The 17619-nt window shown below is 40.6% G+C and overlaps 3 pseudogenes; all 3 read right to left on the reverse strand.

Annotated features, from left to right (window-relative positions):
- Nucleotides 1-691: 691 nt before the first annotated feature.
- Nucleotides 692-812, reverse strand: LOC123487245 (annotated as a pseudogene).
- An 11060-nt stretch (nucleotides 813-11872) lies between these two features.
- Nucleotides 11873-11997, reverse strand: LOC123487246 (annotated as a pseudogene).
- Nucleotides 11998-16930: 4933 nt separating this feature from the next.
- Nucleotides 16931-17045, reverse strand: LOC123487244 (annotated as a pseudogene).
- Between the last annotated feature and the right edge of the window lie 574 nt (nucleotides 17046-17619).

A 17619-nucleotide genomic window follows, 5' to 3' on the forward strand; every position in this document is an offset into this window, starting at 1 on the left:
CAGATGTCTACACTTTGTGTAAACATGAAGTATGATGCTAATGATAACCTTCTTCTGGTAGGGAAGGAATGGCTTTCCCAAACCTTCATAAATGTTAACTAAAGTAGCCTAAGTGCTGCATGGAGAATTATACGTGATCACTCTGCATCACTCCAGTTGCCATTTGTTCTACAGCAACACCGCTTTAACCAAACAAAGGTCTCTTCCTGCGCATGCTTGCACTTAAGGTAACTCACACCTCAACATCTAAATGTCTTACATTTTTCCTAGACTCACAAAATGGTCACTCTGATAGTTTAAACATTGCTGTGGACATAGAACATCCAATTGTGCTGTTTTGCTATTAAAAATGTGTACTTTTTGAGAGCTTAAACTCAATGTTGTGGACAAATCAATAAATGGAATCTAAACGGAGAAAGGGAACTTGGGAATTGAACGGAATCAGTAAGTGAAAACATTGAAGGGATTGTATAGGTGCCCTACTGACCATAGACATTGACTGTCTCCAGACTAAAACAAAGGCTGCATACTGCCTATATTTTGAGGGAAACGCACTGTCCATTATTTGATTTGATTTGACTAGGCAGGCAGTACACAAACTGCATTTAGTCCAATAACAATCCATGATATTATTAGGGTGATAAATAAAAAGCAGTTGCTCCATGAATAAGAGCACGCCTACTGGGGACAAAGTTTACAGCACCTGGTATTCCCAGCATGGTCCCCCATCCAAGTACTAACCAGGCCCGACCCCTGCTTAGCTTCCGAGATCTGACGAGACCGGGACGATTCAGGCTGGCATGGCCGTAAGTTTATGGAACAACTCTGGCATGGCTTTACAGCAAAGTAATGTGTACTCACTCCTGAAAGGGACACAGAAACGTATCCACCTTGTGACACAAACTGAAGAATCTCAACTCTGCTTACATTTCCAATATATATATATTTGAGTCTTGTGGGGGAAGAGGGATATCCTATGTTGATTTACACAAGTATTGACTAGGCCCCATAAAATATGCTATGACCTAAATCACGGAATCCAGACATTAAACCTAAATTCAACAATATTCAAACATTTATTGGAACTTAGTAAGAAATCAACTAAATCTATTCAACTTGTTAGAAACCATTCATTTGCCTCCAAGCCAATCATAAGACATGGAACAAATGCATCAGTGATTGTATTTCATGAACTTTCTGAAACGGGCACAGGAATGCCCTGTCTGTGTGCATGTGTGCGGGGTAAGCATACATGTCCACACTTCTGTGTAAGTCAAGCATATGATAATGTGATAACCTCTTCCTGGTAGGGCTAATGCCTTCCCAAACTCGTAAGTGCAAATGTTAACCACAAAGTAGCCTATGCCTGCATGGCAGAATTAAACTGCGATCATTTGCATCACTCAGTTGCCATTTGTCTCTACAGCAAACACCGCTTAACCAAACAAAATTCTTCATGCATGCTTGCATTTAAGGTAACTACACCCAACATCTAATGTCTTACATTTTCCCCAGACCTCACAAATGTGTCACCTGATAGGGATGTTACTGTTGTGACATAGAACATCCAATTGAAGGTTTTGCTATTAAAAGGTGTATTTTGAGAGGAAAACTGCCAAACAGGACAACGGGACACAATGGGAATCTAAACGAGTAAAAAGGGAACTTGGGAATTAACGGAATCAGCAAAACATTGAAGGATTGCATAGTGCCCTACTGACTACAGACATTGACTGTCTCCCTAGGACTAAAAAAACAAAGGCTGCGTAATTGCCCATATTTTGAGGGAAACGCACTGTCCATTATTTGATTTGATTTGATCAGGCAGGCACACAACCGTATTTAGTCAATAACAATCCATGATATTATTAGTGATAAATAAAGCAGTTGCTCCATGACACAAGAGCACGCCTACTGGGACACAAAAGCCACAGCACCCACATATTCCCAGGTGGTCTCCATCCAAGTACTAATTCAGGCCCGACCCTGCTTAGCTTCCAGATCGGACGAGACTGGACTGATTCAGGCTGTTGCGGGCCGTAAACGAGGAACAAACTCTTGTACACTATATAAAGTCAATGTGTCACTCATCCTGAGGCATAGAAATGATCCACTCAGACACAAACTGAAGAAGCTCAACTCTGTTGCTTCCAATATATATATATATATATATATTTGAGTCTTGTTGGGGGAAGAGGCATATCCTATGTTGATTTATGACAAGTTATTGACTAGGGCCCTATAAAATAGGCTATGCTATGACCTAATCACGGAATCCAGACATTAAACCGAATTCAACACATTCAAACATTTATTGAACTTAGTAAGAAATCAACTAACGCACTAACTTGTTAGAAACGTGACAATTTGCCCAAGTCACCCACAAGACATGAACAAAATGACTGTGTGATTCGTATTTCATGAACTTTCTTGGAAACGCACAGGAATGCCCCCGTCTGTGTGTGCATGTGTGTGGCATGATGTCTACACTTCTTGTGCAGCCACAGCCATGATGCTAATGATAACCTTCTTCTGGTAGGGAAGAAATGGCTTTCCCAAACCTTCTCGCAAGTAAAATGTTAACTACAAAGTAGCTCTGTGCCTGTACGGCAGAATTATACGTGATCATTTGCATCACCCAGTTATGCCGTTCCCAAACACCGCTAACCAAACAAAGGTCTCTTCTGCAGCATGTTTTTGCATTTAAGGGTAACTACACCCCAACATCTAAATGTTCTACATTTTCCCCAGACCTCACAAATGGTCACCTGATAGGCTTAAACATTGTTGTGGACATAGAACATCCAATTGTGCTGTTTTAAGCACAGTGTGTACCTGAGAGCTTAAAACCTGCCAAAACAGGGACAAACGTCAACGGGGAAATCTAAACGAGAAAAGGAACTTGGGAATTAACGGTAACTGTGCAAAGACATTTTGAAGGGATTGTATAGTGCCCCACGGACTAAGCAGACATTGACTGTCTCCTAGACTAAAAACAAAGGCTGCATGTACTGCCTATATTTTGAGGAAACGCATGGGTCCATTATTTGATTTGATTTGATCAGGCAGCACAACAAACTGCATTTAGTCCAATAATAACTCATGATATTATTAAAGATAAATAAAAGCAGTTGCTCCATTGACACAAGAGCACGCTCTCTACTGGGGACAAAACTTACAGCACCTGGTATTCTGAGTGTTCATCAAGTACTAATTCAGGCCCGGACTCCTGCTTAGTTCTAGACCGTACCCAGACCGGACGACCTCAGGCTGTTGGCGCCTGGGAACCAGGGAAACAACTCTTGGCACACTATATAAAGTCAATGTGTCACTCACTCTGGGAAAGTGTGGACAGAATGTACTCCACCTGCACACAAAACTGAAATAGCCTAAACTTCAAGCCATACCCAACATAAGGTATTTGAGTCTTGTTGGGGGAAGAGGGTGCATCTCTATGTTGGATTTATGACAAGTTCATTTGACTGGGCCCTATAAAATAGGCGCTATGACCGAATCACGGAATCCAGACATAAAACCAATTAACATTCAAACATTTACGAACTTAAAAGAAATCAAATTCAAATCATTCAACTTGTTAGAAAACGACACTTGCTCCAAGTAATCATAAGACATGAACAAAATGCATCAGTGACTGTATTTCCATGAACTTCTTGAAACGGGCACAGGAATGCCCTGTCTGTGTGTATGTGTGTGTGTGCGCGCGCATGTCTACACTTGTAGCCACAAAGATGATGCTAATGATAACCTTCTTCAGTAGGGAAGGAAATGGAGTTTAAAACCTCTGGGTAAGTAAATGCTAACTACAAAGTAGTATGCCTGCATGTGGCAGAATTATACGTGATCATTTGCATTACCCAGTTGCCATTTGTTCTACAGCAACACCTACTAAATCCAAACAAAGGTCTCTTCCTGGTGCATGCTTGCATTTAAGGGTAACTACAATCTCTAACATCTAAATGTCTTACATTTTTTCCTAGACCTCACAAATGGTCACCTGATAGGCTTAAACATTGTTAGACATGAACATCCAATTGTGCTGTTTTGCTATTAAAAGGTACTTTGAGGAGGAACTGTCAAAACAGGGACAAACGAAGTCAACTGGGAATCTAAACGAGAAAAGGAACTTAAATTAACTAATTCAAAGTAAAACATTGAAGGGATTGTGGTGAGGTTAGATTGACTACAGACATTGACTGTCTCCTAGACTAAAAACAAAGGCGCATGTACTGCTCATATTTCTTGAGGGAAACGACTGTCTATTATTTGATTTGATTTGATCAGCAGGGCAGCACACAACTTATCATCTAACAACAATCATGATATTATTAGGTGATAAATAAAAGGCAGTTGCTCCATGACACAAGAGCACGCTCTACTGGGACAAAAGCTTACAGCACCTGGTATTCCCAGGCGGCTCCATCCAAGTACTAACTAGGCCCGACTCTGCTTAGCTTCCGAGACTGATTAGATCGGGGTATTCAGGCTGGTAAGGGCCGAAGCGAGGGAAACAAGAACTCTGGTACACTATATAAAGTCAATGTGTCACCACTTGAAAGGGACACAGGAAACGTATCCACTTTGTGACACAAACTGAAGAAGCTCAACTCTGTTTACATTTCCAATATATATATATATATATATATTTGAGTCTTGTGGGGGAAGAGAATATATCCTCGCGTTGATTTATGACAAGTTCATTGACTAGCCTATAAAATAGGGCATGGACCTAATCAATGGAATCCAGACATTAAACCGAAATTCAACAATATTCAAACATTTATTGAACTTAAAGAAATCAACTAAAATCTATTCAACTTGTTAGAAAACGCATTCATTTGCCTAAGTCAATCATAAGACATGAAAAAATGCATCAGTGACTGGGGATTTCCATGAACTTTCTCTGAAACGGCACAGGAATGCCCCTGTCTGTGTGCCTGTGGTAGGCACATATGTCTACACTTGTAATAATAAGTAGAATAAGATGTTTGGTGATAACCTTTCTGGGTAGGGAAGGAATGGCTTTCCAAAACCTTCGCAAGTAAAATGTTAATCACAGGCAGCTCATGCCTGCATGTAGATAGAATTATACCGTGATCATTTGGGCATCACCCAGTTGCTATTTGCCCTACAGCAACACCGCTTAACCAAACAAAGGTCTCTTCCTGGTGCATGCTTGCATTTAAGGGTAACTACACCCCAACATCTAAATGTCTTAAATTTTTCCCAGACCTCACAAATGGTCACCTGATAGGGTTTAAACATTGTTGTGACATAGAACATCCAATTGTGCTGCTTGCTATTAAAAGGTACTTTTGAGATTTAAAACTCGCTAAAACAGGACAAACGGTAACGGGAAATCTAAACGAGAAAAAGTGAAACTCTGGGAATTAAACGGAATCAGGCAAACATTAAGGGATTGCATAGTGCCCTATCAGACCAGACATTGACTGTCTCCTAGACTAAAAACAAAGGCTGCATGTACCGCCTATATTTTGAGGAAACGCACTGTCCATTATTTGATTTGATTTGATCAGGCAGGCAGCACATTAAACCGTATTTATCCAACAACAATCATGATATTATTAGGTGATAAAATAAAAAGCAGTTGCTTCATGACGAAGAGCACGCTCTACTGGGGACAAAGGCCATATAATTTGCATTCCCAGGGGTTCCATCCAAGTACCAATTCAGGCTCCGACCTCTAGCTTCCAGATCGGACGAGACCGGTTTATTCAGGCTGGTACACATGCTTTGTGGTAACAACTCTTGGTACACTATATAAAGTCAATGTGTACCACTCTGAAAGGACACAGAAATGCAATTCCACTTTGTGACACAAACTGAAGAAGCTCAACTCTCTGCTTACATTTCCACATATATATATATATTTGAGTCTTGTTGGGGGAAGAGGCATATCCTATACTCACGCGACAAAGCTCATTGACTAGGGCCCTCTATAGATTGTATGCCATGACCTAATCAATGAATCTGACATTAACCGAATTCAATAATATTCAAACATTTATTGAACTTAGTAAGAAAATCAACTAAATTCATTCAACTTGTTAGAAAACGATTAATTGCTCCAAGTAATCAGAAGAATGCAAGACATGAACAAAATGCATCAGTGATTCAGATTTGGCATGAACTTTCTGAAACGGACAGGGAATGCCCCGTCTGTGTGCATGTAAAGGGTATACAGATGTTCACACTTTGTGTATTTAGCGATGATGCTAATGATAAACCTTTCTTTCTGGTAGGAAGGAATGGCTTTCCTCAAACCTCGTGAAGTAAATGTTAACTATTAAAGTAGCCTATGCCTGCATGGAATTATACCGTGATCATTTGCATCACTCCAGCTACATTTGTCTCTACAGCAACACCGCTAACCAAACAAAGGTCTCTTCCTGGTGCATGCTTGCATTTAAGGGTAACTACACCCCAACATCTAAATGTCTTACATTTTCCCCAGACCTCAAAATGGTCACCTGATAGGTTTAGCATTGTTGTGACATAGAACATCCAATTGTGCTGTTTTGCCATTAAAAAAAGTGTACTTTGAGAGCGAAACTGCCAAAACAGGGACAAACGTCAACGGGAAATCTAAACGGAGAAAAGGAACTTGGGAATTAATCAGTAAACATTGAAGGGATTGTATAGTGCCCTATCGACTACAGACATTGACTGTCTCCTAGACTAAAACAAAGGCCGCATGTACTGCCATGATTTCTTGAGGGAAACGCACTGTCATTATTTGATTTGATTTGATCAGGGCAGGCAGCACAATAAACTGCATTTAGTCATGAAGAATAATCCATGATATTAGGGTGATAAATAAAAGCAGTTGTCTACGACACAAGAGCACGCCTACTGGGACAAAATCTTACAGCACCTGGTAATTCCCATATGGCCCCCATCCAAGACTAACCAGCCCTCACCCCTGCTTAGCTTCCGAGATCAGACGAGATCGGACGATTCAGCTGTTATGGTCAGAAATCGAGGGAACAACCTTGGTACACTATATAAAGTCAATGTGTCACTCACTCTGAAAGGGACACAGAAATGTATCCACTTTGTGACACAAACTGAAGAAGTTGAACCCAGCTTACATTTCCAATATATATATATATATATTTATCTTGTTGGGGGAGAGGGTACATCCCATGTTGATTTCATGACAAGTCATTGGACTAGCCCTATAAACAGGTATGCCAAGGACCTAATCAATGAATCCAGACATGAACCGAATTCAACAATATCTAAAACATTTTATTGAACTTAGTAAGAAATCAACTAAATCTATTCAACTTGTTAGAAAAAACGATTAATTTGCCCAAGCCAATCATAAGACATGAACAAAATGCATCAATAGTGATTCGTATTTCATGAACTTTCTGAAACGGCACAGGAATGCCCTGTCTGTGTGTAATAAAAGCGGGGATGGGAGATGGTTACTTGTGTAGCCAAGTAGCGATGATGCGTTAATGATAACTCCTTTTCTGTAGGGAAGGAAATGCTTCCCAAAACCTTCTCGCAAGTAAATGTTAACTACAAAGTAGCCTATGCCTGCATGGCAGAATTATACCGTGATCATTTGCATCACTCCAGTTGCCATTTGTTCTACAGCAACAATCGGGCCTAACCAAACAAAGTCCCTTCCTGGCATGCTTGCATTTAAGGGTAACACCCCCAACATCTAAATGTCTTACATTTTTCCCAGGACTACAAATGGTCACCTGATAGGGTTTAAACATTGTTGGGCTGGGGGACATAGAACATCCAATTGTGCTGTTTTGCTATTAAAAGGTGTACTCTTTGAGAGCGAAACCCTCACAAACAGGGACAAACGTAACGTGGGGAAATCTAAACGGAGAAAAGGGAACTTGGGAATTAACGAATCAGCAAAACATTGAAGGGATTGCATAGTGCCTCATCGACTATGACATTGACTGTCTCCTAGACTAAAACAAAGGCTATAATAAATACTCATTTTGGAGGAAACCACTGTCATTATTTCATTCTGATTTGATCAGGCAGGCACACAAACCGCATTTATCAACAACAACCATGATAATATTAGGGGTGATAAATAAAAAGCAGTTGTTCATGACACAAGAGCAGTGTTACGGGACAAAAGCTTACAGCACCTGGTATTCAGGAGTTCATCAAGTACTAACTAGGCCCGACCTCTGCTTAGCTCGCAGATCAGACGAGATCGGGCGACCAGCTGGTATGGCTGTAGTTTTAGAACAACTCTTGGTACACTACATAAAGTCAATGTGTCACCTACCTGGAAAGGGACACAGAAACGTATCCACTTTGTGACACAAACTGAAGAAGCCTAACCCCTGCTTACATTTCCACATATATGCATATATGTTTGAGTCTTGTTGGGGGAAGAGGGCATATCCTATGTTGATATGACAAGTTATTGACTAGCCCATAAAATAGGCGTTATGACCGAATCAATGGAATCCAGACATTAAACCGAATTCAACAATATTCAAACATTTATTGAACTTAGTAAGAAATCAACCAAATCTATCTAACTTGTTAGAAAAACGCATCTATTTGGCCCAAGTAATCATAAGACAAGAAAAAATGCATCAGTGATTCGTATTTCCATGAACTTTCTGGGAACGGCACAGGAATGCCCTTGGTTAGGTGCTCAGGTATGGTGCGCGCGCATGTCTACACTTTTGTGTAGCCGTTAGCGATGATGCTTTATGATAACCTTCTTTCTGGTAGAAGGAAATGGCTTCCCCAAAACCTTCGCAAAGTAAATGCTAACTACAAAGTAGCCTATGCCTGCATGGCAGAATTATACGGGTGATCATTTCATCACCCAGTTGCTATTTGTCTCTACAGCAACACCGCTTAACTAAACAAAGGTCTCTTTCCTGGTGCATGCTGCATATGTAACTACACCCCAACATCTAAATGTCTTAAATTTTTCCCAGACTCACAAATGGTCACCTGATAGGGTTTAAACATTGTTGTATTATAGAACATCCAATTGTGCTGTTTTGCTATTAAAGGTGTACTTTTAAGCTTAAACTCACAAAACAGGGACAAACGTCAAACGGGGAAATTAAACGAGAAAAAGGGAACTTGGGAATTAACGGAATCAGGCAAAAACATTGAAGGGATTGTATAGTGTTATGGGACTACAGACATTGACTGGTCTCATAGACTAAAACAGCATATTGCATGTACTGCCCATATTTTTGAGGGAAACGCACTGTCCATTATTTGATTTGATTTGGATCAGGGGCAGGCAGCACAACTGCATTTAGTCCAATAAATAATCCATGATAATATTAGGTGATAAATAAAGCAGCTGCTTACACTTGAAGAGCATCGCCTTACCGGGACAAAAGCTTACAGCACCTGGTATTCCCAGGCGGTTCCCATCCAAGTACTAACCAGGCCCCACCCTGCCAGCTTCCTAGACTGGACGAGATCGGGCGTATTCAGCTGGTATGGCTTACAAGCGAGGGAACAACTCTGGTACATCATAAAAGTCAATGTGTCACCACTCTGAAAGGGACATGAAACGTATCCACTAGACACAAACCAAAGAAGCCTTCAACCCCTGCTACATTTCCAATATATACATACATTCTTATTCCTTTGTGGGGGAAGAGGGGATATCCTATGTTGATTTATGACAAGTTATTGACTAGGCCCTATAAAATAGGGCGCTATGGACCGAATCACTGAATCCAGACATTAATCAAATTCAATAATATTCAAACATTTATTGAACTTGTAGTAAGAAATCAACTAAATCTATCTAACTGTTAGAAACGCATTAATCTGCCCAAGTAATCATAAGACATGAACAAATGCATCAGTGACTGCATTTCCAGCGAACTCTTCTGAAACGGCACAAGGAATGCCTCGTTCAAAAGGTAAGTGTATGCTGCATAGTTCACACTCCCTGCAGTCAAAAGAAGGGCGATGCTAATGATAACCTTCTGTAGGGAAGGAAATGGCTTTCCCAAAACCTTTCGCAAGTAAATGTTAACTACAAGTAGCTCTGTGCCTGCATGGCAGAATTATACCGTGATCATTTGCATCACCCAGTTGCCATTTGTTCTACAGCAACACCGCTTTAACCAAACAAAGGTCTCTTCCTGGTGCATGCTTGCATTTGGCGGTAACTACACCTCTAACATCTAAATGTCTTACATTTTCCCAGACCTCACAAATGGTCACCTGATAGGGTTTAAACATTGTTGTGGACAGAAAACATCCAATTGTGCTGTTTTGGTTATTAAAGAGGTGTACTGAGAGCTTAAAACCTACAAAACAGGGACAAACGGCCAACGGGAAATCTAAACGGAGAAAAGGAACTTGGGAATTAACGGAATCAGGTAAAACATTGAAGGATTAGACAGTGCCCTTATCGGACACAGACATTGGACTGTCTCTAGACTAAAAACAAAGGCTGCATGTACTGCCTAGGCTGAGGGAAATTATATTATATATTTGATTTGATTTGACTGGGTAGGCAGCACAAACTGCATTTAGTCCAATAACAATCCATGATATTATTAGGTGTATAAATAAAAAGCAGTTGCTCCATGACACAAGAGCAAGCTCTACTGGGACAAAACATACAGCACCTGGCATTCCCAGGCGGTCTCATCCAAGTACTAAACTCAGGCCCCGACCCTGCTTAGCTTCCGAGATCAGACGAGATCAAGCGAATTCAGGCTGGTGGGCGTACGTAAGCAAGGGAACAACTCTTGGTACACTATATAAAGTCAATGTAATACCACTTGAAAGGAACAGAAACGTATCCACAAACAGACACAAACTGTGGAAGAAGCTCAAACCTCTGCTTAATTCCAAAAATGAGCCTTGTTGGGGGAAGAGGGCATATCCGCTATGTTGATTTATGACAAGCCTACTTGGATTAGGCCCTATAAAATAGGCTGCAGGACGAATCAATGGAAATTCAGACATTAAACCGAAATTAAACAATATTCAAACATATTATTGAACTTAGATAAGAAATCAACCAAATCTATCTAAACTTGTTAGAAAACGCATTCATTTGCTCCAAGTCAATCATAAGACATGTGAAACAAAATGTATCAGGGATCTGGAACGCATGAACTTTCTGAAACGTACAGGAATGCCCCTGGTCTGTGTGCATGTGTGCGGTACACAGATGTTAACTTTTGTGTAGTCAAGCTAGGATGACAAAGATAATGATAAATCTTTCTTCTGGTAGGGAAGGAATGGCATCCCTAAATCCTTCGCAAGTAAATGTTAACTACAGCAGCCATGCCTGCCTGGCAGAATTATAGTGATCATTTGCATATTCAGCTGCTATTTGTTCTACAGCAAAACAACCTTAACCAAACAAAGGCCCCTTCCTGCAATGCATTTAAGGGCACCACACCCCAAACATCTAAAATGTCTTACATTTTTCCCAGACCTACAAATGGTCACCTGATAGGTTTAAACATGTTGTGGACATAGAACATCCAATCATTGTGCTGTTTATATAAAAGGTATTTGAGGAGCGAAAACTCAAGAAAAAGGACACAAAACTATGGAATGAAATCAAAATTGAGAAAAGGGAACTTGGGGAATTAACGGAATCAGGCAAAACATGAAGGATTGCATAGGTTTATTTGGACACAGACATTGACTGTCCCAGACTAAAAACAAAGGCTGCATGTAACGCATATTTAGGGAAACGCACTGTCATTATTTGATTTGATTTGATCAGGAGGGCAGCACAAATAAACTGTATTTAGTCAATAACAATCATGATATTATTAGGGTGATAAATGAAAAGAGTGCCAGACACAAAGAATGTATCGGGGACACAAAGCTACAGCACCTGGGTATTTCCAGGCGGTCTCCCATCCAAGTACTAACCAGGCCCGACCCCTGCTTAGCTCTCGAGATCGGAACGAGATCAAGTGAATTAGGCTGGTGGTATGGGCTGCAGCTTGTGGGAACAACTCAGGTACACTATATAAAGTAATGTGAACATTGAAAGGGACACAGAAATCGATTTCACTTTGTGGACACAAACTGAAGAAGCTTCAACCCAGCTAATTTCCATATATATATATATATTTCAGTATTGTTGGGGGGGAGGAAGAGGGCATATCCTATGTTGACGGCGACAAGTTCATTGACCAGGGCCCTATAAAAATAGGCGCTGCGGACTCTAATCACGGAATCCAGACATTGTAAACCTAAAATTCATCAAATATTCAAACATTTGGCTGAACTTAGGTAAAGAAATCAACGACCTATTCAACTTGTTAGAAAACGCATTCATTTGCCCAAGCCAATTGCAGACATGAATAAAATGCACAAGTGGATTGTATTTCATGAACTTTCTGAAAGGACAGAATGCCCCCGTCTGGTGCATGTGTATGTGTATACAGATGTCTACACTTCTCTTGTGTGTCACACATGATGCTAATGATAACCCTCTTTTCTGCAGGGGAAGGAATGGCTTTCCCTAAATCCTTCGTGAAGTAAATGTTAACTACAAAGAGCTCTATGCCTGCCTGGCAGAATTATACGCGATCATTTGCATCACTCCAGTTGCCATTTGTTCTACAGCAACACCCGCTTTAACCAAACAAAGGTCTCTTCCTGGGTGCATGCTTATTAAGGGTAACTACACCCCAACATCTAAATGTCTTACATTTTTCCCAGACCTCACAAATGGTCACCTGATAGGTTTAAACATTGTTGTGGACATAGAACATCCAATTGTGCTGTTTTGCTATTAAAGGTGTACTTTTGAGAGCTTAAAACCACAAAAACAGGGACAAATGTCAACGGGGAAATCTAAACGGAGAAAAGGAACTTGGGAATTAATGGAATCAGGCAAACATTGAAGGATTGTATAGTGGCCCATTGGACTACAGACATTGATCATCCCTAGACTAAACAAAGGCTGCATGTACCGCCTATATTTTGAGGGAAACGTATCGTCATTATTTGATTTTGATTTGATCAGGCAGGGCAGCACACAAACTGCATTTAGTCAATAAACAATCATGATATTATTAGGTGATAAATAAAAGCAGTTGCTCATGACACAAGAGCATCACGCATTGGGACAAAAAAGCTTACAGCACCTGGTATTCCCAGGCGGTCTCCCATCCATAGATTTAACCAGGCCCGACCTCTGCTTAGCTTCCAGATCGGACGAGATCGCTTATTCAGGCTGGTGGCGGCCGTGTGTTTAGGAACAACTCTCTGGTACTATATAAAGTCAATTTGTCACTCACTCTGAAAGGGACACAGAAACGATCCACTTTGTGACACAAACTGAATAGTTTCCAACCTCTAAGCTTACATTTCCAATATATATATATATATATATTTGAGTCTTGCTGGGGTGGAAGAGGCATCCTATGCTGATTTATGACAAGTTCATTGGACTAGCCCTAATAAATAGGGATGGGACCGAATCACGAATCCAGACATTAAAACCTAAATTCAACAATATTCAAACATTTATTGAACTTCTAGTAAGAAATCAACTAAATCTATTCAACTTGTTAGAACGATCTATTTACCAAGCCAATCATAAGATTACGAAACAAAATGCACTGTAGTGATTCAGATTTACGTAGGTCCTCTCTGAACGGCACAGGTGAAATGCCCTGTCTGTGTGCATGTAAGGGTAAGCAGATGTCTACAATTTTCAGGTAGTCATAGTTTATGACAAAGTTAATGATAACCTTCTTTCTGGTAGGGAAGGAATGGCTTTCCCTTAAAACCTTCGCAAGTAAATGTTAACTAGCAGCCTATGCCTGCATGGCAGAATTATACCGTGATCATTTGGTATCACTCCAGTTGCCTTTGTTCTACAGCAACACCAAGTAACCAAACAAAGGCTTTCCAAAGTATGCTTAGTATTTAAGGGTAACTACACCCCAACATCTAAATGTCTTACATTTTTTCCCAGACCTCACAAATGGTCACCTGATAGGGTTTAAACATTGTTGTGACATAGAACATCCAATTGTGCTGTTTTATATTAAAAAGGTGTACTTTTGAGAGCGAAACTCACAAAACAGGGACAAACGGTAACGGGGAAATCTAAATGGAGAAAAGGGAACTTGGGAATTAACGAATCAGGTAAACATTGAAGGGATTAAGTAGGTGCCCTAATGAACTACAGACATTGACTGCCCCTAGACTAAAATGTTAGCTGGTATGTACTGCCTATATTTTGAGGGGAACGCACTGTCCATTATTTTCTGATTTGGATTTGATCAGGCAGGCACACACAAACTGCATTTAGTCAATAACAATCATGATATTATTAGGGTGATAAATAAAAGAGTTGCTCATGACACAAGAGCACGCTCTACTGGGACAAAGTTACAGCACCTGGTGGCCTTGGCAGGGTCCCATCCAAGTACTAATTCAGGCCCGACTCTGCTTATGAGCTTCGAGATCTGACGAGATCGGCATTCAGGTGGCTGGCAGGCATGGCCAGAAGTGCAGGGAAAAACCTTGGCACACTATATAAAGTAATGTGTACTCACTCTGAAAGGGACACAGAAACGTATCCACTTTGTGACACAAACTGAAGAAGCTCAACCCTGCTTGGCATTTCCACACACATATATATATATATTTCAGTCTCTTCTAAGGGGGGAAAAAGAGGGCATATCCTATGTTGATTTATGACAAGTTCATTGACTAGGCCCTATAAAATAGGCGTTATGACCTAATCACGGAATCCAGACATTAAACCAAATTCAACAATATTCAAACATTTATTGAACTTATAAGAAATCAACTTAAACCCATTCAACCTGTTAGAAACTCATCCACCTGCTCCAAGTAATCATAAGACATGAACAAAAATGCATCAGTGATTCGTATTTCCATGAACTTTCTGAAAACGGTACAGGAATGCCCCTGTCTGTGTGCATGTGTGCGTGGGCACGCATGTCTACACTTTGTGTAGTCAATAGCGATGATGCTAATGATAACCTTCTTTCTGGTAGGGAAGGAAATGGCTTTCCCAAATCCTTCAAGAAGTAAATGTTAACTACAAAGTAGCCTATGCCTGCCTGGCAGAATTATACTGCGGATCATTTGCATCACTCAGTTGCCATTTGTTCTACAACAACGCTTAACCAAACAAAGGTCTCTTCCTGGCATGCTTGCATTTAAGGTAACTACACCCCAACATCTAAATGTCTTACATTTTCCCAGACCTCAAATGGTCACCTGATAGGTTTAAACATTGTTGTGGGACATAGAACATCCACCCGTGCTGTTTTGGCTATTAAAAAGGTGTACTTTGAGAGCGAAAACCTGCTAAAACAGGGACAAACGTCAACGTGAAATCTAAACGGAGAAAAGGGAACTTGGGAATTAAACGGAATCAGCAAAACATTGAAGGGATTGTATAGTGCCCTAATGACTACAGACATTGACTGTCTCCAGACTAAAACAAAGGCTGCATGTACCGCCTGATATTTTGAGGGAAAACGACTGTCCATTATTTGATTTGATTTGATCAGGCAGGGCACACACAAACTGCATTTAATGTCAATAACAACCATGATATTAGGTGATAAATAAAGCAGTTGCTCCACACACAAAGAGCACGTTCTACTGGGACAAAAGCTTACAGCACCGGTATTCCTGGTGCTGCCCCATCCAAGCACTAACCAGGCCCGAACTCGCTTAGCTTCTCCTAGATCGGACGAGATCGGGTATTCCAGGCTGGCATGGGCCTAGGCGGTGGAACAAACCTCATACACTATATAAAGTCAATTTGTCACTCACTTGAAAGGGGACACAGACACGATCCACTCCTTTGTGACACAAACTGAAGAAGCTCAACCCTCACACATTTCCAACATATATATATATATATATTTGAGTCTTGTTGGGGGTGAAGAGGGCATATCCTATGCTGATTTATGACAAGTTCACGACTAGGCCCTAATAAATAGAAGGTGGTGACCGAATCACGGAATCCAGACATTAAACCAGTCTAACAATATTCTAAAACATTTATTGAACTTAGTAAGAAAACTGAACTAAATCTATTCAACTTGTTAGAAAAAACGCATCTTATCTGCTCCAAGTAATCATAAGACATGAACAAAATGCATCAGTGATCTCGTATTCTCATGAACTTTCTGAACGTACAGGAATGCCCTGTCTGTGCATGTGTGCTGCAAGTGCGTATGTCTACACTTTGTGTAATAGCGATGATGCTAATGATAACCTTCTTCAGGAAGAATGTTTTCCCAAAACCTTCTCATAAAGTGGCAAATGTTAACTACAAAGTGCAGCCTATGCCTGCATGGCAGAATTATACCGTGGGATCATCGGTATCACTCCAGCGTTATTTGCTCCCACAGCAAACACCGCTTTTAACCAAACAAAGGTCTCTTCCTGGTGCATGTCAGCCATGGGTAATCACTCAACATCTAAAATGTCTTACATTTTTCCCAGACCTCACAAATGGTCACCTGATAGGTTTTAAACATTGTGGACATAGGAATGATCCAACCGAGCTGTTTTGCCATTAAAGGGTGTACTTTGAGAGCGAAACCCGCCAAAACAGGGACAAACGTCAACGGGGGAAATTAAACGGAGAAAAGGAACTTGGGAATTAACGGAATCAGGCAAACATTGAAGGGGATTGTATAGTGCCCTAATGAACTAAGTTGGCAGACATTGACTGTCTCCTAGGGACTAAAAACAAAGGCTGCATGTACTGCCTATATTTTGAGGGAAACGAAGACTGTCCATTATTTGATTTGATTTGATCATTAGGCAGGGCAGCACAATAAACTGCATTTAGTCAATAACAATCCATGACATTATTAGGTGATAAATAAAGGAAGTTGTTTAGACAAGACACGTTATGGGATTAAAGCTACAGCACCTGCATTCCCAGGCGGTCTCCATCTAAGTACTAACCAGGCCCGAACCTGCTTAGCTCCGAGATCTGACGAGATCGGCGTACCCAGGCTGGCATGGCCGAAGCTTGGTGGGAAAACCCCTGTGACACTATATGCAAAAAGCCAATGTGTCACCACACCTGAAAGGGACACAGAAACGATCCACTTTGTGACACAAACTGAAGAGCTCAACCTCTAAGCTACATTTCCAAATATATATATATATATATGAGTTTGTTGGGGAAGAGGGCACACTATGCTGATTTATGACAAGTTATTGATAGGCTCATAAAATAGGGATGACCGAATCACGGTGAATCAGACATTAAACCGAAATTCAACAATATTCAAACATTTATTGAACTTAGTAAGAATCAACTAAATCTATTCAACTTGTTAGTAACGATTCATTCTGCTCAAGTAATCATAAGACAGATGAACAAATGCATCAGTGACTAGATTTCCATGAACTTCTTCTGAAACGGCACAGGAATGCCCTGTCTGTGTGCATGTGTGCGGTAAGGGCACAGATGTTCACACTTCTAGTAGTCATATTTATGATGCTAATGATAACCTTCTTCAAAATAGGGAAGGAATGGCTTTCCAAAACTTTCGTAAGTAAATGTTAACTACAAAGTAGGTATGCCTGCCTGGGTAGAAT

The sequence above is a fragment of the Coregonus clupeaformis genome, unplaced genomic scaffold (genome assembly GCF_020615455.1).
Source record: "Coregonus clupeaformis isolate EN_2021a unplaced genomic scaffold, ASM2061545v1 scaf1566, whole genome shotgun sequence".
NCBI lineage: Eukaryota > Metazoa > Chordata > Actinopteri > Salmoniformes > Salmonidae > Coregonus > Coregonus clupeaformis.